Genomic DNA, 25,077 nt, shown 5'->3' with positions numbered 1-25,077 from the left:
TTAGATATGCAGCCATAATCTATTCACCTTTAAAGAAAGAAAGAGTTAGTGTGCTAAATTTTTTTAAAATGAAGAAATGAATCTGTTGTGAGTTCTGAATGCTGTCAAAGATGCACAGTGAGATGCTGGGATAGTATGGCAGAGGGAGTGTCAGTCTGTGCCCCAAACTCTGTTTCAAACAGGGAAGTTCTGTGTTTGTTTATATGCACATGGGCATTCTGTACAGTATATTGTCTGGAAAAAAAAGGCTTTGGAAAAAAAGAAAGTAAAAAAGCCATGATTTAGGTTATGTCTTGATGTAACCTAGCATTAGTGGTTTTTCCTGGACCATCATTTGGAGACCTGGAATTCAGTCCTTCCTTTCTCTGAACAGTCAATAGGGGAAGAAGGGACAGTAGAAACAGCAACTGGGAGGGGGAAAGAGGACACTACTGAAGAGAGTCAGAAAAGTTCTCTTTGGAAGATGGTTTATGGTCTTGCACAAAGACAAATATAAGCAGCCCTTTAGCAAACAGGACAGACTAGTGATCGAGATACTCAAAACCTTCCAGTCCAGATTATCTTTCCAGTCTTAGAGCCCGTACATTTCTCCCTTCTTCCCTCTCCAACCCTTCACTCTCCCCACATCCCTCTCTCACATACATATACACTCCTTTTCATCTACCCTGGAATCACTTCTTGTTTCCAGAACTTGCCTTCCACACTTACAATGTTACGCCTTTGCTTAAACCACTCTTTCCACTTGGATCACCTTTCTTCTAGACCTGTACTGTCCAGTAGGATAGCCACTAGCCACATGGGCTACTAGAAATAGGGTTAGTGTGGATTGAGATACGCTGTAAATGTAAAATACACACTGGATTTCAAAGAGTACAAAGAAAAGATAGAAATTAATTTCATCTCTTTTAACTTTTTAAAATGTGGTCACCACAAAATTTTAAAAATATATATATTGATATATGTAAATGTATCAGGACATGTTACCTCAGCATTTGTGAATCCTAGTGTTGTAATCATAATTATACCAACTTCAGTGAATTTTTAAGGCAAATGTGTTCATTAGAACAGACTCTAGTCAAATCAATTATTTGATCAATTCTCTATTTTGCAGAGTAAAACCATTTCCAATTTTTCTATTTTCATTTTTATTTTAATGAAATTATTTTCACTGGGGAAACGTTCTTTCCTCTAATACTTTTACAAAGGAAGTTTGATTTACTTATCAGGGTTTTTCTTTCAGTCTCTCTTTTATTTTTTCTATTGCTGTGAGAACCCTTTCATGGCCATGATTTTCACCACATGCAATTTTCCTCGGTCAAATTTCACTGTGTGCAGTTTTAGCCATTGCTGCTTATATGCTATGCAAATCATTTCTACCAGTAATGTTCATTTTAATTGGATAAAAAACCAATTGTTTATATTAATTTTTAGACTTATTCATGAGAAAATAGTGGGGAGATCTCAAATAACCCAGGATAGTTCTGTTGTCCAAGCTTGCTTAACTGCATTGCTTATCCAATTTCTCCAGAACTTCTGATCACTCCATGTCTTTGGTGAGGCAAAAATCAAAGGGCAGGGTCAAAATATCCTAAGGAATTATTGTTATTCTTTTAGGTGTAGTAATGGTATTGCGATTATGTTTTTTAGAAAAGGGTTTTTTTTTCTTTTAGAGATACTAAACTGTTAATGAATGAAATAGTGTGATATTTAGAAGTGCTTCAAAATAAGAAGGGGGAAATGAGTGAGAATATAAACGAAACAAGATTAGCCATAAATTTATAATTGTCAAACCTGGTGATGGGTATATAAGTGTTCATTATATCACTCTGTCTTTCATATATTTGAAATTTTACACATTAAAAAGGTAAGATAATAGCATAACTATCTGTTTAAAGTCCTTAGGATCAAAAGACATAGTCAAAATGTGCTCTTTTTTTGGTCCTTACCTTTATCCACAGCTACTAAAATGAAATCCAAACTCCTTACTATGGTCTCAAGGTCCTGTACTATCTGATTCCAAACTGTCTCTCTGATCTTCTCTTCTTCTTTCTTCTCTGAGCTATTCAGGGAATAAAATGTGAAGGGTGTCCCCTGGACCAGTGCAGTCAAGAGGCCTCCTTTCTCACCATCATTTCATTACACCTGCCTGGACTTTCTTTAATTTCCTGGGACACAGCAATCATTTTCCTGCCTCAGGGTCTTTGCACTTGTTCCTCAATCTAGAATCTCTTGGCTACTCAAGTCTCAGCTTAAATGTCACTCATTCCTCAGAAATGTCTTCTTCTACCACACTCACTCATGTGGGCCTTCCTATTTTTCTCCATCAAAACTGTTTATTGCCTTCATAGCTTTGTCACCTTTTTTCTGTCTTTCACCAGAATATAAACTCTATGAGCTCAGGGATTCTGTTTGTTTTATTCATTGTGTATACTGAGCACTCAGCACAGGGTCTGGTACATAGAAGATACTCAATTAAATATTTGTTGAATGAATGAATGAAAACTCTAGCCGTTTTTTTTTTTTTTTTTTCCGGTACGCGGGCCTCTCACTGTTGTGGCCTCTCCCGTTGCGGAGCGCAGGCTCCGGACGCGCAGGCTCAGCAGCTATGGCTCACGGGCATAGCCGCTCCGCGGCACGTGGGATCTTCGCGGACTGGGGCACGAACCTGTGTCCCCTGCATTGGCAAGCAGACTCTCAACCACTGCACCACCAGGGAAGCCCTCTAGTCGTTTTTAAAAAGTCTGCTTTAAGAGCGGCTGGGCCCGTGAGCCATGGCCGCTGAGCCTACGCGTCCGGAGCCTGTGCTCCGCAACGGGAGAGGCCACAACAGTGAAAGGCCCGCATACGGCAAAAAAAAAAAAAAAAAAAAAAAAAAGTCTGCTTTAAATCACCTCCTTCATAAAGCTTTGAGTCCTCTAGGTGAGAATTAATCTTTTACTTTACTGGGCGTACAAACAGGCATAAAGGGGAAGAAAGCTTGTTTTACCCTTTGCCTGGTCTACTGAGGTGACATCTAGAATGAATCTGATACATCCTTTTGTATTGTTTCTTTATGTTAGCACTTTAAAAAATTATTTTCTATGTGTGTGTATATATATATATATATATATATATATATATGTATTTTTTTTTAAGGTTTCAGATTACCAGGTGCTGCTTCTAAATATTTCTTCTATGTCCAGGCTGTGAGTTTCACCTCCTTTAATAGTCTGTCATTTATTTCTATGGCCTCCCGATGTTCATGACACATGAGGGTGTCATGATGCTGAGATGAAGAATGACTGGTTTAGTTGGACTTGCCCTCACTGACATGTCCATGCTTTGGGGAAATGCAGGTACACAAATTATTTAGCCAAAATCTCCTAGAGTGAGTCTTGCCAGTTGGTTCATGGTTTTCTTTCAAATGGGACATTGATACACATAACTTGTATGCCTGAAAGCTACCTTCTCACCATTTGCTAATTGCTTTCTATCAGGTACACACATACAGTGATGTATGTTTGCCTATAAACTGAGGACAGTTTCATTCTCAAAATAATGTGTTAACATTTGTGCTCATTGTTAACAGATTTTTGCTTTGGAGCTACTTTTAGAAGATATTTTGTCCACTCCCCAATAGCAATATTTTTAGAGTGCTTCTTCCAGTCAGCTTATTTGCAGAATTGTTTAAACTAACACTAATTTTACTGCAGCAACTGAAACAAATGTTTCCATTTTGAAAATGTCTGCTGGAAAAATAAAGATTTGCAATTCAAATGAATGGGGAGATTGTAAGATTGTGTTAAGTAAAATCGATGTTTATACTTACTTTTTTTCAAGAAACATCACCCAGAATATTCATTATTAAATGTTTCCTGGATGGATGTAGTAGGTTCTGTATAAGTCCTTATGAATTATGATTAATAGCATAGATGTCCTAATTCTCCATTCTCAATAGACAAGTGTTAATTAAGATGCATCTATCATTTTAGCAATTGAAAAGAAAGTGCACAGAACCAGAACACATCGCTCCATATCAAGTTAAGCACATAACACAGTTTTATTTCTTTTCAGAAAAATTATAATCCAGGGAGAAAGCTTTTATGCATTCCTCCCAAGGGAGTCAGTTGTTTTTTGAAGGATTGCTATAGAAATAAAACCTGATCTCAGTTTAATTCATAATTACCTAATACACATTTTAAAGTATTCTGAATACCTGAGTCTATGAGCTCAAGGTTTAGGGGGGGTTAGTGCTGTTTGTATTAAATCAGTGTTTATCAATGTGATTCTGATTTCTGGGCAATTTTGTTGGCTTTTAGAACATTGATTTAAGAAATAAGAACTGATATACTCAGCTGATTAAATCTTAATAGTGTGATGTCAGGCAATAATATTTTAAAAGGTAAAAATGAACCAACTCTTAGAACAGGGGATGTTAATTTATTCCATGTTTATTGACTGTTATGGACGTGGCACAGACCAAACTTCTGTTCCTCTCTTGCTGTCCTTACCCAGCTAGAGAATCCCAGAACTGTAAACCTGGAAGAAACATTCCAGAGACCTTCTGATTTCCTTCCCTGCCTTCATAAAGGAGAGAACCCAAACCCTCCAGGCAATTCACTCATATTCTTCTTGAACACCTGCAGGGTTAGAGATACAATCTTTCTTGATAAAAGGAAACTTCTTTTGGTATTAAGTAACAGTAATTGCTACATGAGTTACCTGTGAATTACCAGTATATGGTAACCATGAATTACCATATACTGCACACATGCAGCATCTCCTAATTCTCACAAAAGCCTTACAAGTTACTTATTAGGTCTATTTTATAGAGAAACTGGAGCCAGAGAAAGTAATTTACCCAAGGTCACAGTTACACATACCCAAGTTCTCTCTCTCATTAACCCAGCTGCTTCTCAAAAGCAGTGTATGTATTTACCTAAATAAAGGAAAGCAATAAAACCAATAAACACAAGCCTAAACCTATGTTTTAGGAAAAGAGTTTCCTTGGACAATACAAATTAGTGATGAGATAATCACACTAAACAACTCTTACTAAAAGGATATTCCACATTGGATAATTCAGAACCTCAAACCTGGCCGCTTTTAAATCAAATGTCTGTGTGCAAAACACTGACTACAAATCCCCAAGACCTGTCCTCAGTATTTCAACCCATAAATTAGCAAACACACACACGCGCGCGCGCTCAAGCCTTGTAGGGATAAAGTTCCAGGTCTTTCTTTGGGCATCAGTTTCGAGACTTCCAGAGTCGCAGATGTGTGTGTGCGTGCGTGTGTGTGACTAAGGAAAAGAATAGCTGAATCACATCTAAAAGCGAATCCTCCCAATTAGAAATCTATAATAAAAATAAAGATAATTAGGCATTCCACCAGCCTTTCAACCTCAACAGCTCTTCTCCCCAAGCCAAGCCAACCTTCTCCCCTCTCCTCCCCCCCCGCCCCCGGCCCCTGGGAAATAAAACCCAAAGGCCGGAGGTAGAAGGGGCGACATCCTGGTCCGGGCTCCGCTTTCTGAAGCCTATTGGGGCCCGGAATCCACCGGGGCCAGCTGGTCTCTTCTGTTGGCCGGGGGGAAGAGGGGAGAGCGCCGTTCGTGGCCAAGACCAGGGCGGGGACGTGAAGAGAGCCGGAGTTCGTGAGGGGCCGCAGCAGTCAGACGAGGGTCTAGGAAAAGGGAGCCGAGAGCCTTTTTCCAGGTTACAGAGCCGTGCTGAGGGCGAGAAGAAGCGCCTCGCGCGCAAACTCGTCCCTCTACCCCTAGGTACCGCCAAGCCGCACCGGCAACCCGCCGACTAAGCGGAAGGCAGCGCGGCTCAGGGTCCGGCCCAGGCCGGCGCATGCGCCGCAGCCCCTCCTCCGCTCCGGGACCCCTCCCTTCCCCTCCCCTCCCTCTTCCCCGCGGGTCTGGGGCGGCGGCGGCGGCGGCGGCGCGGTGACGTCAGGGCGTTGGGGCAGCTCCTGTGACAGACGGAGCTGGAGCGGCGGGGCGGCGGCGGAGTCCGGCGGCCGAGATAGCGAGTGAGCGAGCGAACGAGCAGCGACGCCGGGGTCCAGGGAGCGAGAAGGAGAAGGAGGGGAGCGCTCGGGTGCGAGCGGGAGAAACCGCGAGCGCCAGGCTTGGGCTCGAGCCCCGGAACGGCTGAGGAGCCCGCCCGCTCCCCTCCCCTCCCCCTCCCCGGGACAGGGCCCAGCGCGCCATCCTCCCCCTCCCTCCTTCCCTCCCTCCCTCCTTCCTCCCTTCCCTCTCCCTCTCCCCCTCCCCCGCCGGTGGATGGGAGTGAAGGACGGAAGAGGCCCTGCGGAGGCGGCGGTGCAGCGCTCCGGTAAGGCGGCAAGGGTCTGCGCCCTCCCCTCTGTCTTCTCCACCGCGCTCCGGCGGCTGCGGGCCGGGCCCGGCGGCCTGACGATGTGGCTGCGCCGGTCCCCTCCCTCCCATACTCCCCTCCCCCTGCCGCCGCCTCCTCCTTCTTCTTCTCTTCTCGCTCTCAAAATGGCGGCCGCGACGGCCGTTGAGTGAGAGACACGGGAGGAGGGGGGACAGGCCGGGGAGGGCGCTGCCCTCGCTCCCCTCCTCCCTGGCTCGGGTTCGGGGGCTGCCAGGGCCGCCGCGGCTCCACCCGCGGCCCTCCCTGGGAAGGGATCGCCCTCCTCCCTTGGTGACTTAGCAAGAAAAGTATTCTTGGGTAGGAAGGGCGTGGAGAGCAGGTCTCTCTCTGATCTTGGGGAAAGGGTTCGGCCCTCCTCTCCCCCGCCGCGGAAGGCGAGCTCCGCAGTCCCCACCCCACCCGCGGCTGGCGCTCAGGGACCGGGCTCAGCCCCAAGCCGCCTCGGCACCCACAGGCCTTCAGGCGTTCTGTCCCCCACCTGTCCTTAGGATGGGGTTGACCTGAGAATGATGGTCCAGCCCTTCCCTGGTCCCCCTGTGCAGTGGTCCAGCCTCTGCACCCACTGAGGAGGATCGGCCCGACCCACCGAACCATCCGCAGCACCCACCCACCAAATCAGGCAGGATTTTCTTTTCTGCCGCCGGCTCCTTCAACGGGAGTTGCCTTTTGACGTTATAGCACTGAGCTTCGAGGCCCTCAGCCATTCTCCTTCTAATCTAATCTCCCCACTCATTTAGGAAACGCAGTGCCTTCCGTAGCCTCCCAGGTGAGAAAATGCCTTTGAGGTGGTGGGCAAATTTTCACTCTCTCTCTCTAGACAGAAGAGTGGAGAGGAGGAGGAGGTTTTCAATATCGTGAGACAAGACAGAAAGGTGCCTTGGCTTTATTTGTGATTCTGCCTTTCTTCGGTGACTTAGCAAGAAACTCCTTGGGAGCAGGGCAGGAGATTTTCTTTTGGGGTTGGGGTTTGGGTCTAATTTATATCAATCCTTTGGTTAAGAAATTGTGCTTTGGAAGCGAAGAACCAGATTTGTGGTTTCGTTCTCAATGGGCGATGTCATGCCAAGGTCCCCCCCTCCCCCTTTCCTTAAGAGGCAGTCGGGAGAGAATAAAGGTATTACCGATGTTCCGACCTTTACTTTAACACACAATCCTTGAGATTTATAACGTTTTAAAGGCTAAACAAAAAATTTGTGCCATTTTTGGTAATTCTATTTTTGTTGGGAGGTGGGATCGTTTTGTGTGAATTTCATTTTGAGGCTAGGGCGGAGGAGACAGTGCTTGGGCCTTTCATACCAGTAATGTCATCCCTCCCCTTTTGCCACAGTAGTATTTGCTTGAAATTTTTTTTTTTTCTTTTTTTCTGCAGCAAGCTTGATTGCTGCAGGGTCCAGTCTTTTAATCGGGAAAATTTCCTGGTTGGATATGTCGGTAGTGATATAATGTTGAATATATTAAAAGCTGTTACTTAAAAAATTCTGATTTGGGTCTAAGGCATTAGCTAGCTTTTAATCTCTCATGGGTATCTTTCAGGACACAGTTTTGCAAAATAATTGGCAGTTGCAAATTGCAGTTTTTATTAAAGCAGAAGAGTAATCTGTGTTTAGGGTGATTTATTCTTTCATGTTCTATTATAAATGATCATTGTTTGGATTGTTCACAAGGGGAGGATCTCCTAAATGAAACAAAGCTGTTATTTTTATAAATCAGAATGGAACTTAATTTTTCACAGAATATTTTTGTATATCTTGATTTTGATGGAGTTAGCCCTATTTCGGTGCCTCTCCCACACCTTTTTAAAAAATGGGCTAATATTTGTGGTTGCTGTGAACAGCCATTGAGCCGAGGAGACTGGGTGGAGTAAGAGAGCAGAAGCTGTGAAATGCTAGATTGCCCTTTCATAGCATTTTTCTCTTGCTTATGTTTTGTAAGGTTATTTGATGCTAATTGGTACTACAACAAAGGCGTTTGTCTGTAGTAAATCTTAAAATCTCGTGTTTTTAGTTTCCACCTTTTTTGCAAGGTGGGTATTGAATGATTGGGGTAAAAAGCAATGTCCCTGCTCTAAAGCAAATACTTATTGTCTCTATGTATCTGTACGTATACATACATACACACATATATATACACACTTCTTAATGTTTTTTATTGTTTTAGTTAAGTAAGTGTAGATTAACGAATGCCAGAAATATTTGGCAAAAAATAGTAGTAGGAATATTGCAAAAATCTAATGAGAACATTGCAGATGTTTTCTTTAACTTTAGTTTGCATTAAAACAGTAAATCTGTGATTTCTAAATAATGAACATCAAAGTGAGTAAGAAAGGATAAGATAATTTGTGTTAAATGCTCTTTATATAGACCCTTTCTCTTGTGTTGTCCTTTGGAAGAGACCTTTCAGTAAGGTACTACCGTAAGAGAGGGTAGGTCATTTTAATGTCTTGTATCAAGCATTCATGTGAATAGATGTTCTCAGAAGAATGTCAAATTCATGTTGTAAATGTGATTTTGATGGGCCTTATGACTTTGTCAGTGTATGATATATTTTTACATTTTTGTTATTTTTAATGTGATTAGAAAGTAGAAGGGTTCATGTGGTGAGGAATGAGGTTAGTATGATAATTCACTGTTATGTGTCTAACATATCCCCACCCCTAGTATTTCTAGCTATAAAAGCATACCAAGAGCTGAGATTTTTCAGTAGATTATTAGTTGATTAGGAGTTTAAAATAATTTGACTTAAGTAAGAGAGCTTTTACTTACAAATGTGTATCTATGTGTGTTTCTGGTACATGTGGCAGAATCTTTTGCTTAATTTGGAGAGCAGTTTTTAAAATTCTTCATAATTCTATACTTATAAAACTTATAATGAGATTGGGATGGGTTAATTTTTTAGTAGACTTACTTGGTATCTTTTTTTCCAGATACAATTACTCTGGTATATAAAAGATTTAGAGATGTTTTCTGGAAGGGAAAAATAAGTATCTGATAATTTTTGGTTTTCCAGCTAGAATATCCGTGTTTCATTGTCTGTATTTTTTCAGTGTAAGTGTTGCTCCCTCTTATGCAATAAATAATACTGTATATATGACTTTACCTTATGGCTCATATTTTCAGTGTCCAAGAAAAAATAGGACCTTACTTTTTGTTTACCTGTGGTTCATATTATTCAGAATTTGTCATCTTAATCTCAGTAGGTAAGCCATAGAAACTGTGGCAGTTGTCAGCATTAGGATGTGGAGATATCTTAAAAAACAAATCCAAAACAAAATCTTAGGGCAATCAGAGTGAATTTTCCAATTCTTCCCATTGAGTTCTAAAGCAGTGAGTCATGCACTCTTTTGCCAAAGGGACTTGAGGCTCAGTTGGTTTTAAACTACGCCTGTCATGTCCGCTGTGGTCCTAAAAGAGATTTTTTTACTTGGTTGTAAGTTTCTGTTCTGAAAATATTTCATTATGATGGGTAATCTGTTTTTATGCACTTTAGAGAGAGAGAAATAGTTAAAGTGGGAATTCTTTGCCACTTTTACTATACAACTTTTTTTTACTTTAAAAGTTGCTCTATTTAAAATAAAACTAAACAAACAAAAAAACTGATGATATAGGGACTTCTGAAAAGAAAAAGTAAACCTATTCTCCTGAAGATGCTTAGCTGTAGAGTGAATCTTAGTTGCTGAAGTGCAAATGTTTTGAGAAATCTGTATTTCATGAAGAAAGATGCTATATTACATAAGCGTAACAGGTAACTGCAGTGAAGGCTTTTTGAATTCTTTTAGCTTTGTTGCTGGTTTGATATGGCATGTTGGCTAGTCATTTAAGTGGAACCTTAGTTTAACTTCTGCTGTGTGTATAATTTTTAATCTTGCCACGGCAGTTACAAATTTTAATTGATATTGGTGAAATGCTTTATAGTCATTGGATGCAGGTATCATAAGGGCTTATTATTTTGATTTATTGTTTTCTCTTTAAAAGTTGGTGGCTTTTAGTTGAAACTTACCTATTTAGGATTGATTTGTGGATTTGTCAAGGATACTTCTGGAAAAGTATCCTCTAAAGTTATTGTCATCTAACATTGTTGTAAACCTTTTCCTAGAACTTTGTAAATATATTGAACATGGCATTTGTTCTGTCAGCTACTTTTTGAGATAGAATAGTATTTTTTATGGATGAGAGAACTAAAATTCAGAGAATTTCTTTTCCCAAGGTCACATGTTGGGTTAGTAGCTAGAATGAGGTAAATATTGTAGTCAGTGAATCACTTGGGTATTGCCTTGTATGATCAAACAAACATTCCTTTTTCTTTTGACAGAATGGACTCTTTTCATAACTATTTTTATGTTTGTTAATTTCTTTTCTAAAATGGTGAAAACTGGTGGCATTTATTGCCTGCATCATTTAAATTGGCATTTGTTAACATGGTCTTATATTGTAACTATTTTGCTTGCATAAGGCATTTGAATAGGGACTTGCAGAAAATGCCTAATACTGCTTTATAGTAATATTAATAAGTAAATAAGTACTTGCTGCATACATACAAGTAGTAGTAATAATATCAGTAAATCAATATTAAATCTATTTAAATACATACAAGTGGTATTAATAAGTAAACAAATACTTTTTGCATTTGATTGAATATGGGGTTATGTGAAAGGAAATGAGATATCCTATAGTTCTTTGTAGTGGCTAACTTCCAGTGATCTCTCTGGAATTAAGGTGAAGGAGGGAAAAGTGTTCATACTTCCTTTACAGAGATTTTATGTTGTCCCAGGAACAGGGTCATACTTATGACATAGTTGTTTCAGGGCCACAAAACTCTCACCTATAAGAAATGAATTAACCCAACTGGATAAATTACATTTGCGTTTCTGTTCTTTGCATTTTGATTAGCTGGTCCTTGAGCGCTTATGTGCTGACAAGAATTACTGACAGTTAACTGAGGCTGTTAAGAAATTTTCTGAGAGACTGTCTTTTGATAACAGTGAAATTAAGAATCTGGGAAATTTTTAAGGAATTTAATTGAAAGCTTATGTTATTAAGGATTTGCATGTTGTGGATTAAATTCACTTTTAATCTGCGGCTTAGAATAAAAGGATATGATTTTAGTATTTTGTATGCATAAGGCATATATTTTATTTTTTCATCTTCCCTTCCATAGTTGTTTTTATTTTATCAAAAACATGCTGACTGCAGAAGAAGGGAAAGTGAAGATAAAAGAGTCAATTGTATTGGGAATTCCTTGGCGGTCCAGTGGTTAGGACTCTGCGCTTTCACTACCGGGGACCGATCTGGGTTCGATCCCTGGTAGGGGAACTAAGATCCAACAAGCCATGTGATGTGGCCAAAAAAAAAAAAGAGTCAATTGTATTGATTATTATTATTATTATTATTTTTGGTTAACTTATTTTTTAAGGGTGGGAAAAAGCTATACATTTAACATTATCAGAGGAAATTAAATAAAGCTGTTGACTAAAACCAAAAATGAATATTTTAGATTATAATCCTAACTCAACAATTTATCAGCTATGAGCCTTGAGCAATAAGCCTCAGTTTCCTAATCTATAAATGGATAACATTGACAGTATGTAACTCATAGGGTGGTTGCTATTATTGGATAAAAGGCCTGTAAACCCTTCAGTAGATACTTTTTATTGTTAGAGACTTTTTTTAAGGAAGAGAATTAACATACAATTTAATCATAAATAAGCAGTTATTAATATATTAATATAGCTCTTATAGTTTTAAATGTATTTCTTAAGAATTAGTATTAGGGATTCTTTCCCCTTTATCCATTATGTGTATCTGAAACCAGAGATGACTTCAGAGTTTCTTAGTAGGGCAAGAAGTGCTATGTAGATCAATGCCAAATGGACTAATTCCTTTTTTTAATATAAAATTATATTGCTCATAAGCATGTTATTTAAACTGCAGAGTACATTTATATCTTTATATTTTTATTTTTATTTTTTTGTGGTACGTGGGCCTCTCACTGTTGTGGCCTCTCCCGTTGCGGAGCACAGGCTCCGGACGTGCAGGCTCAGCGGCCATGGCTCACGGCCCCAGCCGCTCCGCGGCACGTGGGATCCTCCCAGACCGGGGCACGAACCCGCGTCCCCTGAATCGGCAGGCGGACTCTCAACCACTGCGCCGCCAGGGAAGCCCTATATCTTTATTTTAAGAAAAATTTTGTTTGTACTTTTAAATATTAATTTAAGTAATCCCAAACAGTTTTTTCTGTTTTTCTTTCTAAAGAAACCTTTTTATTTTGGAATAGTTTTAGATTTGTAGTCAAGTTGTAAAGATAGTGCAGAGAGTTCTTGTGTATACCCTGCATCCAATTTCCTCCATTGTTAACATCTTACATTTCTGTGCTACATTTGTGAATCTTGGTATTTACTATTAGCTAAACTCCACACTTTATTTGGATTTCACTGTTTTTCCATTAATGGCCTCTTTCTGTTGCAGATTTAATCCAGGGTACCACATTGCATTTGGTTGTCTTTTATCCTCACTCTCCTCTGGTCTGTGATAGTTTCTCAGTCTTTCCTTGTTTTTCGTGACTTTTACAGTCTTGAGGAGTCCTGGTCAGGTATTCTGTAAAATGTCCTCCACACTGGGTTTGTCTGGTGTTTTTTCATGATTAGATGGGTTATGGGTTTTTGGAAAAAATACCACAGAGGTGAAGTGCACTTGTCATCACATCATGTCAGAGGCTACATGATATTTCATCGCTTGGTTAACGTAGTGTTTGCCAGTTTTCTCATAAAGTTATTATTTTACCTTTCTCTTACTTTATCCTTTGGAAGTGACTCCAGTTCCATGTCGGCGGTGGGGGTGTGTGTGGGGGAGTGTCTGTTTACATATGTTATTTGGAATTCTTCTGTAAGGCGGATTCACCTCCTCTTCCCCATTTATTAAAACAATTTACATCTTTATTTTAACTATCAGGAAAATTTTGTTTAGAATTGTAAATATTATTAATTTAAATAACCCCCAATTTTTTCTAGCTTTTTAAAAATATAAAATATTTTAACAGTGGTTTGGAGAATAAAGATCTGAGAAAGCCTTTGAAGGAGCTATGTTTAAGTGAATTATATATCTGTCTAGAAATTACTCTGAGAGTAAAGTTCAGTGTTGGGATTTTAGAGAAGAGCTCCACATTTGGGGGCTTGTTTAGAGGGAGACTGCTGTAATCTGAGAAGCAAAGCAAATAGGGTATCTTATTCATTGGTGCTGTGCTAGTATTTGAATCCTCCTTGTTCTTCCCTTTCCCTCAAAAAGCTTGTAAATACTGCAGCAGAAAAGATGGTATTTTTGACCAATTGGACTCTTATTTTAAAAACAGAACTGGTAGATCTGTGTCCTGAAAGATATTTATTTTACCCTAAGGAGAATTTATAACTTGAGTGCAAGGTAATTCTTGAGAATTGCAGTTATTACAGTTCTTTCAGTTGTTTTTATATCTTGCCCTTCCATTGTATCACTTGTACAGAAAATATCATTGGGCTTCTACTTTAAAAAAAAACTTATTCAGTACCATTACATATTTTTGTTTCTCTTTTAAATTTTCATCAATTTTTCTGTCCAGCAAACATTTATTTAGATATATTATATTCTAAGCATTGGGGATACAAACATGATTGTCAGCCCTTGCCCTCAAAGATCTTAAAATTTATGAACACATATTTAACATGCAAAGGTAGCATAATAGTGCTATAATCAAAATATGTACTTGGTGAGATGAGGGCCCAAAGTTTTCTCTTTCTTTAAAATATTTATTTATTAATTTTGGTTGCACCAGGTCTTAGTTGCAGCACACAGGATCTTTAGTTGCGTTGTGCAGACTTCTTAGTTGCAGCATGCCTGTGAGATCTAGTTCCCCAACCAGGGATCGAGCCCCGGCCCTCTGCATTGGGAGTGAGGAGTCTTACCCATTGGATCACCAGGGAAGTCCTGAGGGCCCAAAGTTTTCAAGGAGGTCTTCACAAAGATGTTGGTTAAACATTTTTGAAGAAATCTTGTCATGTTGTTTGGGGAGTAATTTGTACCTAGTCTCATAAGTACACCTTGGTTAGTGAGGGAAGTTACATGTAGCTGTAGTTCAGTATGGCTGGAGTGATTGGTGAGTATAGAGGAGTGAGAACATTACCCTGATCTGGCCTGTGAAGTGGGTTGGCACATGGACCATCTTCGTTTGCAGACTTCATCTTAGACTCATGCAATAAAAAGCAATAAAAATTCCGTGGTGGGGGGCACCAGGCATATCTGTATTGTCAGTAAGCTTCCTAGTTGAGAAGCTTACTGAAACCAGTTTTTACCCTTGAGGTGCCAGCGGATGATTTTAAATTATGATAAGTGACATCATTAGATTTCCAACTGTCGGCATTGTGGAAGATGCAGCTGTGGAGTGGATGGAGGTAGATAGACTTGTGGAGACTACTTAAGAGGCAGCGCAGGTTGAAAGAATGGATTTGAAAGGGATTGAGTATGTATAAATTAGTAACCAGTTTGATATGGGAAGTAAGAGAAACAAGGAATGAGGAAGGTGAAGAATTGAGGTGTTTTTTGTTTTGGGCTGTTGAGCAGATGTGGGTGTTCGGAAGGAGCAAGAAAGAGTTGAGGAGAACCAAGGTCGGGGGAAGTTTTTTTGGTTGTTGTTTGTGTGTGTTTTAACAGGATAACCATTAGGTGTATTGGAGACTTGAATTCTAAGATATTTGGTGTTTTCATGTTTTATATGTCTACCAGTGTAATTAATAGTAGAACATTTTTGTTTATTATTTCTTATGACGCATTAAAAATTCATTCTTTCATCAGAGTGTGTTCAGTGCACTCTGTTATAAGAACTGTGCTGAGGTGCTAGAAAGTACTCCAGACAGGGGACAGCAGCAGTAAAATCATAAAGGTCACAGAATGAGGAGAGGGAAGGCATGCTTTACAAGGTGCTCAGTGTTAACTGGAGTTTGAGCAAAGTGGGGCTTGGTTAGAAATAAGACTTGAAATGTGGGAAGGGACCAGATACTAATCAGAGACCTTATAAACTGTGTTAAAGCATGTGGACTTCAGGAAATAGGGAGGCAGCATAGTGCAGTGAATAAAGGCCCCAATTGTGGAGCCCAGATGCCTGTGTTCAACTCTGCTGCTTACATAGCTGTGTTACACACACACACACACACACACACACAATATAAAAGCTCGTATTAAATTCTCATAGGTAGTTGTGAGGAGTAAATGAACACTTCTAAAACATTTAAAGCAGTGACTAGCATATAGTAAGTGCTATTTAAATATTTGTTAAATAAAAAATAGGGAGCCAGTGAAGGGTTGTTTTTAAGTAAGGAAGAGATATGGCCGGATTGTATTTTAAATAGATGATTCTGGGGCTGAGTAGAAGATAGATGTTAATAGGCCAAGGCTAGGTTTAAGAAGACCTGTTGAAATTGGTCCAGTCCAGGTGAGAGATGATGGTGTGAACTGTGGTAGTACTGTTAAGGGTAGACAGAGAATAATTCAACAAATATTGAGGCAGTAAACTTGGCAGATCCAGGTAATTGATTGAATATAGAAGAAGAAAGAAAAGAGTCAAGGTTGATTCCCACGTAAGATATTATTTCTAACATTTTTAAAGCAGTATTCATTTCACGTACTTTGGATCTTAGATGTCCTCTATGCTAGTTATATTTGAGGCTTTGGTGTATGTTATGATGCTTCCATAAAAATGAGAAATAATGGCCTGAGATAGTTTTTAATTTCTCTTAATGTATAGGCCTTTGCTGTTTTTCTCAGTAGGTGGAGAGAAATTTCTCTTTAAAGATCCACTATTATGTGGAAAACTCTCATTTAGCCCACGTCGAAAGAGCTAGAAAGCTTAAATATTGATTTTTTTATGTTTTTATATTATAACTTTATATTAAGATTTGTGATTATAAAAATATAGCACCATAGTAATGCTGTAAAAATTTGAAGTGACTGCTGAATCATTAAAGAGGTTAAAATTTGTTAATTCTATTATATCTAATTTTTCATTGTTTATTCATATATGGTAAATAACTTTGATAGGCAGAATATTCATCACCTGTTCATTCCTTTGATAAATCTTAACTCCCCAAATCTAGATTTGTCAAATTTTAAGAATATTTTTTCTTGCCATTCAGTTTTATAAAAAGGGGAAAACTTGGTTGAAGTTAGAACTTTCTTGAATTTGAATTTTCTCTAGATTCTTATTGAAATTATTAAATGGATAGGAAATTCAGTGTCCTTATATAGTATTTTAAATCTGGGTCCTGGGTTGTAGTGGTGTACATAGTGTATGATATCTGTCAATTACGCTATTTCAGGGCTCATCAAATCTCCCCACTAAAGACAGTTGAGAGGGATGATATTTAAACTGAATCTTGAATGAATAATTGGAGTGGACATGGGAGAAGGTCATTTGAGGTAGAGGGAAGAGCAACATATACAGGTACAAAAGCATGAAAAACTATTATGTGTATGCTGGAAAGTAGTTTGCAGAGGGCATTGTAGGGTACATGTGAATATGAGGCTGGAAAGGTACATATGAGCCAGATTGATAGAATTTACAAATTCTGTGTGGTTTGTAGGCAATTTGGAAGACACAATTTTAAGCAAAGGTGAGCATTATGATCAGGTGTATTTAGGTAATTTATGTAGGTGGCAGTGAGGAATACAGATGGGAGTTTGAAGGTCACTTAGGAGGCTTTTTCAGTAAAGAATGATTAGTGCTTGAAATAAGACAGTGACAATGAAGGTTGTTGATTGGAGAAAGGCTTAGGAGGTAGAATTGTGAATGAGTAGTCTGATGAGGAGAGGGCAGTATTAGAAGACATCTCAGATTTGTGGCTTGGGTGTCTGGGTGGAATTGAGAAACTGGGCGTCATTAGCCATCCATAGTAGAGATTAAGAGGAGGAATTATGTGTGGGATATTACATAAAGTGCCAGATTAATTTTCCTGAACCACGGTTCTCAAGTCACTTTCTTGCCAAAAACCCATTGCCAGGTTTTTACTATATTTAATCAGCTTTGTATATGAATAAATGCAAAGGGTACCTTACTAGAAACATGGTATTTAATAGATGTTTGTTTAATCCTAAATGGAACTCAAGGTCTTTTCTTTGGTGTCGTAGCTCACTTGCTTATTCTTTTTCTTCTTGCCTGTCATGTATCCTATGATTCAGCCTTATGAAGATACTTTCTGTTCCTTATGGCATTTTCACTCTTTACCACTCCCTCCCTTCTCTTTTTCTCTGTGTATCTTCTGACCTATGTATCCTTCAAATCTGCATACCAGGTTCTCCTTTTCCAGGCAACCTTCCCTAATTTTTTTTTTTTTACCTGAAAGAAATTTTCTTTGAATTCATAATCTTAAGGTATCTACTATTTTTGTCTCTTATTATAGCTTATATAAAACTTTATCTGATATATCAAGTGAGTTAATGTATTTAAAGAGCCTAGAACAGTACCTTGCACATAGTACTCAGAAAATGGTGGTTGTTATTATGGTGATGTTAAGATGGTTAAAACAAATTGATGTAATAGTAATAGGGCAGTCTGCCTTTACCTTCTGCCTTCTTGTGATGGCAAGACTGATTCGTTCTCTGTCCTTGGACACTAGGAAAGCAGTGTCTTTTTTACATTGATAATGTATATAGAAGTGCAAAAGGTACTGTGCCGTATCATCTTCAAAGTGAAGTTATTCTCTTTGTACATGTTCACTATTCTAGAACTCTACTGAGGGAAGTAAAATGGTAGACAAGCCCTTAACACTGATTATCTCGTTAAGCTTCACCACAGTTGTTTGAGTAGGTGGTGGTGTTAGCTCCAGTTATATGTGGGCAAACAGGCTTAGGAAGTTTGAAGATTGCCCAAGGTCAGTTTGTAGGTGGCCAAGTTGATACTTGAACTTCCACTGTTTGACTCCGAAATTCTACACAGTAGGACCTCAAAAGTGTAGGATTTATTCCTTCATTGCTTTCATATCATCTACATATTCAGCTTGTTTTAAGAGGGCCTATCATGGGACGTATACATAGGAAAGTACTTTTTGTTTTTTCTTCTAAATTTTTTTTTACATATTTATAGTTTGTTTATTTTTGTTATGGAATATGTCAACCATGCAGGAGAAGTACCTGCAGTGATATAACAAAATATCCACGTAACTACTACCTGAATTAACAGATGTTAACATTTTATCATATTTGCTTTAGAGTTTTTGTGGAGTTTTTGTTTGTTTTTTAAAGAAATATGGCATTACAGTTAGAGTTGATATCCTCTTTCTAATCCTACTTCCCTCCCTCCCTGTTCCCAGTGGTAAAGTTCCTCCTAAAGTTTGCATATATTCTTTTGTTCTGTTTTTATACTTTTACTATACATATATGTATCCATAAACAATGTACAATAATGCTTAGAGTTTACATGAATGTTATACTGTATACTATTCTACAACTTGTTTTTTTCACCTAAAAAATGTTTTCTAGATGTATTGGTATATGTAGATCTAGTTTATTATGTTAAAGAATTTCTTATATATAATCATACTATAGTTTATACCTACAGTACAGAAATAGGCCTTTAGATTGTTTTCAGATTTTCACTATTACAGACAGTGCTGCAGTGAACATGGGAAAGGTATCTGCAGATAAGATGATAAAATTTGTTTTTTGTTTTTTCATTGCAGAGTTTATCTTAAGGTTAATTAAATATTTGTTCTTTAGTAACTTTTATGCTTTGAATTGAATAAATAGAATGAATAATATTGACATTGATTTTAGACCATAAATTCCTAAATTTTGTACCACTTTCCTCAGTCTGTTCAACTGTTCAAAAACCTGTGTTTAACTCAGTATTGAGCCAGGAGTTGCACACTGGCGGCCTGTAGGACAAACTAAGTGTAAATGCTTGGCCTTGTATCGTTAAAATTTTTTTGAGTCAATATTTTGGAGTTAGGTATTTTGTGTAAAGTCTCTATTTTTGGATTATCCTGAAAAATTAGAAGCGTTGGCAACAGTGGGGCCCACATTTTCCCATGGCAACAGTTGGCCTAAGCTGAGTCACAGCTGCCCTCCCTTATGTTTTTTATTTATTAAAAAAAATGATTTATTTGGTTGTGATGGGTCTTAGTTGCAGTAGGAGGGCTCCTTAGTTGTGGCATGTGAACACTGCATTGGGAGTGTGGAGTCTTAACTACTGCTCCACCAGGGAACTCCCACAGCTGCCCTCCTTTAGATGGGCATAAGCTCTCCAGGAAAACAAGTTCCTACCACTTCCTGTTACTGTTCATTATTGCCCTTGCACTGTTGTTTCTAGTGAAGAAATACTTTTCTATTGATGTTTTTATAAAAAATGGAGGGAAAGTGTAGCTAGACAACTGCAATATTCAAGAAAAGTAGAAAGCATATTTCTCTGGAAGTGAAGAATATTGTAACATGATTAATATGGAAACAAAATGAGTCTTGTATGGAAAGATCACAGCCTTTCCTGCTTCACTGGTTTATATTACCTGCATTGTTTTGAGTTTGTGATCTCTGCATTTTGTGCACATAGCTGTGAGGGCTGCCACATAGTGAAGTTGAAGATCAAAAGGATATGAAGATGGCTTGTAAATTGTGAAGTTTTGTGCGAATGCAGGATATTTACCTGTTCTTTTAGCTGTTACATACACCCTTGTTCCAGAAAGATTTTAAGCAGAGGGGTTGAAACTGGTTTAATCTTCTCAACCATCCTACCTTTCAGCACTGTATTTATTAAGTACCTTTTTCAGAGGCTACAAATGGATGGTCGAGGATTTGGATCAAAAATGTGTTTTGTCTGCTCAGTGTTTTTGTTTTTAATTCGACTTACTTTAAAAACCCAGTTCTACCACTGTTGCCTTATTTCTAGCTGATTCACACTTTTACCTGCCTAGTCTCTGTAAGTATTTGATTTGTAATCTATTTAAGGCAATTTATAAAGATGTATAAACTAGAAAATACCACAAATTAAAGACAAAGAGAAAGAAGAAACGAAAACAAAAGGTAAGGACAAAATGGAATGAGAATCTAGGCCACAAAGGTCTATCACAATGGTCTTGTTGCAGGCAGAGAGCACAGATTTGACTCTGAGCTTTTCTATGAGGTGACGTTTTTCATAAAGTCCTTAAGATAAAAATAAACAGTTCAGAAAGGTAACTAACTTGATACTGTCAGACTATAACTTCTCATAGGGGTCCTCATGAAGAGGATTATGTGTAATTATCATTTCCCTCATCAACATCTCTAAGGTAGATGGATGTCTAGTATTTAACAGCACTCATTTTGGGAAGACCAACCACATCACATGAGAGTCAGTCTGAATGAGTGGGTAGATTGTCCTTTGGTGTCTGACCAATGGATATAGTTTCCCTCAGTCCAGTTGTTGATATTTATTGAGATTAAGCTCCTTGACAAGTACCTAAAGTGCAGGTGTTCCATATATCAAACACAGGCCATTCATATGTAGGATTTAAATATTTTTGTGAAAACTTAGTTTTACCCAAATAAAACTGGGATTGCTTGAAGGTTAAGATTCTTCTTAGAATCTGCTACATTCCTGTCTTGTTTGAAGGTGGACAGAGCAGTATTCTTCCAGAGTATACAAAACTGGTAAAGTCATTAAGAAATAGATTTAAAGAAAAAGGGGGTCAGTACACAACTCTGTTCCATGCTGCTGGAAATTAATTGCTTCAGCAGACCATTCCTGTGAAAATGGACTCTTGGTGGTTTTTAGCATAGATTAAATGTAAGGAGGTATTGTTTTTATTTATGTTTATAATAGATATGGTCTCTTCGCTCAAGAAACATATTAATATGTGGCTCTGCCCCTTCTTTCTTTACATGTGCTCGATTCCCCAAGTAAGATTTTTTTGTTCAACCCTACTGGAACTCAGTTTTTTATGTTGTTACCTTCACTACTGAATCTCTTGAATTCAGTGTTTATACCACTCTGTTTTCTTACTGATGACTGCCCTTTGTATTTCTCAGTTTGCCATATGTAGCCTCAACTTTTTAGCAATACTGTATTTTTCAGCTGCTTAAAATAATTTTGCATTTGGTTATTTTGTATTCATGTTATATTCAACATATTATTTTCCCTTCCTCTAAAACCTGCCTCAAAAAACTGCCAGTCATTTCCATCTTTAGCCTTTCAGTTTATAAAGCTGACTCAGTCAGTCCTGGGCTCATGTTATATACTTTATCACCTCCTTTCCTTTCTCCACTTTCCCATTTTACTCTAGATTGTACATTCTCTTAGGGGGGTGGATTGCATTTTATTCACCTTTATTTATAGTAAAACCTTATATCACAGAGCCTAGCAGAATAGTCAATGAATGAATGAAAGGATATGTATATATAGCTCACATCTTCAACCATATTGTAAGTTTCTTATGGACAGGGACTATCTCTCAGCAGTGCTTTTAGATCACATGTAGTTTTCCATAGATGAGACACTTAAGTTACATGGAACAGAGATATGTGTTGTTTGATTTGAATACTTGGCACTTGGTAGATCCTCAGTAAATAAATTGAATAACTGACACTGAGAATGTAGTTATTTCTCATTATTTGTTTCATTGGAGTCAAGTATTGGTGTGGATAGTAGTAAACTAGAAATCAGTTCATTTGAGAGACAATGGAAGTTTTCCAGTTGGATTGGCACAACACCTGGACAGTGGCTTTGGTTGTAAACAGGGGATCCACCATTAGGACCAAATCATATCCTTGAGAACGCCATCTTTAAGACCAAGAGCAAGTAGTAGTAGACCAGGTCAAAAAAAAATTGCACTCTTGCATAATTGCCGTTTGACTCTAAAGCCCTTTTTTTCCCAAATCATTCTCACTGCTTCCATCCTAGTCCAGGCCTCTTTTATCTTCTAATTGTAGCCTTCCCTTGTTCTAATATCTCCTATACATCTCCAAAAAAATCACCACGACACATCAATTTTAGAACATTGCTCCCTTGCTTAAGAATTGCAGTGATTTCTGCATTGTCATAATTCCTTTGGGCTATCTGCATTAATATTCACCATAACTTGTACTTAAAAAAAAAAAGGTACACAGAACAGTATGTTTTCTGTTATTGTTTGTATGCTTAGAAGTATTAGTAAGCTTTTTTCCTCTGAATTTTAAGGCAGTGGATTTGTGTGTGTGTGTGTGTGACTTAGTTTTGATTTAAAAAAAAAAAGATATACAGGCTGTAGCTATGTTTGTCTAATTGTCACTTGAAAATGTAGCCTTTGTAAGCAAAAGCCAAAAGAGTAATATGCATGGTAGAAGGTTAAAAGGCCTTTAAGTTTTAAAGTTTTAGTATTAAGTTTGAGAGTTGATTTTCTACAGGATTTTTAAATTGGTATACTTTCTCTAACATATATTAATTAGTGTTAAATCTTTTAAAAGAAAAAAATTACATCGAAACCAGCTCCAGGCAGCTGGACTCTGAATGTATTTTATTGCCCATGTTTCAGAATTTGATTTTTGGGAATTTTAAAAAAGAAAGCTGAGAGTAAAGTGATATAGTGCATCTTTTGTTCTGCGAACATGGTAAATCTTTATCTCAGTTTTACTGTGATTCCTGTAGCAGACATTTAGAAACACTTACTCTGTACCTACTGTGTGTTAATTACCATGCTATTTGGTAGAGATATAATGAGGAATATGTCAGGGTTGCAGCTTTGGAGGAGTATTGTTGAGGAGACATCAAGGCAGATAATTACTGTGTGCCGTGAGAAGTGTTAAATATATGTATGTACAAAGAACTATAAAATCACAGAGGAGCGAGTTACTCTGCTTAATTTTTTTGTCAAAACTATGTAAATAAATCCTACAAGTTCTCTTTTTGCTAGCTGCTGAGAGCTTGCTAATGGTGTTTAAGCACCATTGATAAGCATTAGGTTGAACCTGTGTAATTGCCATTATTGGCAATTTTATATGTTTTAACTCTAATAGTATTTCAGTATGGCAATTAAAACAAGAAAATGAAACATGCTCAATGTCTTTTGCCAATACTGTTTGACAGTTGTTAGATAATTGATATTTTATTAAAATAAAGCTTTGAATATTGAATAAATGTGCCATTTTTGGAAAACATTTTTTTTGTTTGTTTCTTTTTTTTGCAGTACACGGGCCTCTCACTGTTGTGGCCTCTCCCGTTGCGGGGCACAGGCTCCGGACGCGCAGGCTCAGCAGCCATGGCTTACGGGCCCAGCCGCTCCGCGGCATGTGGGATCTTCCCGGACTGGGGCACGAACCCGTGTCCCCTGCATTGGCAGGCGGACTCTCAACCACTGTGCCACCAGGGAAGCCCTGGAAAACTTTTTTTTTTTACAGTCATTTATTTATTTATTTTTTCGCGGTACGCAGACCTCTCACTGTTGTGGCCTCTCCCGTTGCGGAGCACAGGCTCTGGACGCACATGGCTCACGGGCCCAGCCGCTCCACAGCATGTGGGATCTTCCCGGACCGGGGCACGAACCCGTGTCCCCTGCATCGGCAGGCGGACTCTCAACCACTGCACCACCAGGGAAGCCCTGGAAAACATTTTTTAAAGCTCATTTGGTTTCTCTTTTTTAAAAGATAATATATGAAAGAATTTTAGTAACTATAAATTGCTGTGTAGTTATTTTATAATTGCTTGTAACCATGGAAATACAGTTACTTGATTTGGAAAGTTTTGCTTTCATAGCTTGACTCCATACAAACATCTGTTGGGTGCTAGATACTGTACCCGGCACTAGAGAGGCAAAGAAATTCAGTTCAGTGTTTGCCCCAAGGAGATCAGTCTGGTACTAGAGACAGCATGTATATAGTTACAAAGATTGTGGGAGGCAGCACAGGGTAGAATCAGTGATTTTTCAAATTTATTTTAACAGTGGAAACTTTTCCAAAGAGCTTTTATGCAGAAATCCAATATATAAACAGATAAAAAACAGAATCCTGCCTATTTGGCCTCCTCTCTGTCCTCATTCCTACTGTTTGAAACCATTGGTGTGGAAGTCAGAGACAGATCGGGTTTGCATCCTGGCCCTGCCACTGTTTAGCTGTTTGACCTTGAATACATGCTTTAACCTTAGTGAACTTGTTTCCTCAACTGTTAAATAAGTATATTAGTTTTTTTGCTGGGTGTTGTAAGAATTAAATATTGCAGGAAAAGGGCCCAGCATATAAAGTCATTCCGTAAATGGTAGCTATTAGGATTATATGTACATGACACAGTGAGATTAAAGAAGAGTAGGGAGTAGGCTAGCTAAGGAGGGCTTCACAGAGGTGGTGATGCGCTGCCTTCAGGCTGAATCTTTTTTAAAGTATTTATTTATTTATTTTGGCTGCGCCCGGGCCTTAGTTGAGGCATGTGGATTTCTTAGTTGTGGTATGGCTATGCGGGATCTGGTTCCCCTACCAGCAATTGAACCTGGGCCCCCTGCATTGGGAGTCTCACGCACTGGACCACCAGGGAAGTCCCTTCCAGGCTGAATCTTGAAGGGAAATGAAAAATTGCAAAACATATGGGTGAGAGGCATGCACCCAAAGTGAAATATATCCATAATGAAGACTTCGGTATGTGGAATGCTGCCTCATTATCCCTTTCTGGAGATAAATGGCCTCACCTGAGTTCTACATAGCTTTTCCTTACATTCTTTGACTCACACTTTAGTATTAGGCTGGGT

General features: G+C 38.6%; 1 protein-coding gene across 1 annotated transcript in view; it reads left to right on the top strand.

The window, feature by feature from the left end:
- The first annotated feature begins 5,958 nt into the window (after positions 1-5,958).
- PAFAH1B1 (platelet activating factor acetylhydrolase 1b regulatory subunit 1) overlaps positions 5,959-25,077 on the top strand; it is a 74,075-nt gene continuing 54,956 nt past the window's right edge. The window contains exon 1 of the mRNA XM_029210634.1: positions 5,959-6,323. The gene's annotated coding sequence lies outside the window, so the exon portion shown is untranslated. The remainder of the gene's footprint in view (positions 6,324-25,077) is intronic.

This window comes from Monodon monoceros, unplaced genomic scaffold (assembly GCF_005190385.1).
Source record: "Monodon monoceros isolate NGI ecotype Baffin Bay Population unplaced genomic scaffold, NGI_Narwhal_1 Super_Scaffold_9, whole genome shotgun sequence".
In the NCBI taxonomy this organism is placed as follows: Eukaryota; Metazoa; Chordata; class Mammalia; order Artiodactyla; family Monodontidae; genus Monodon; species Monodon monoceros.
This window is presented reverse-complemented; position numbering and strand designations above follow the sequence as displayed.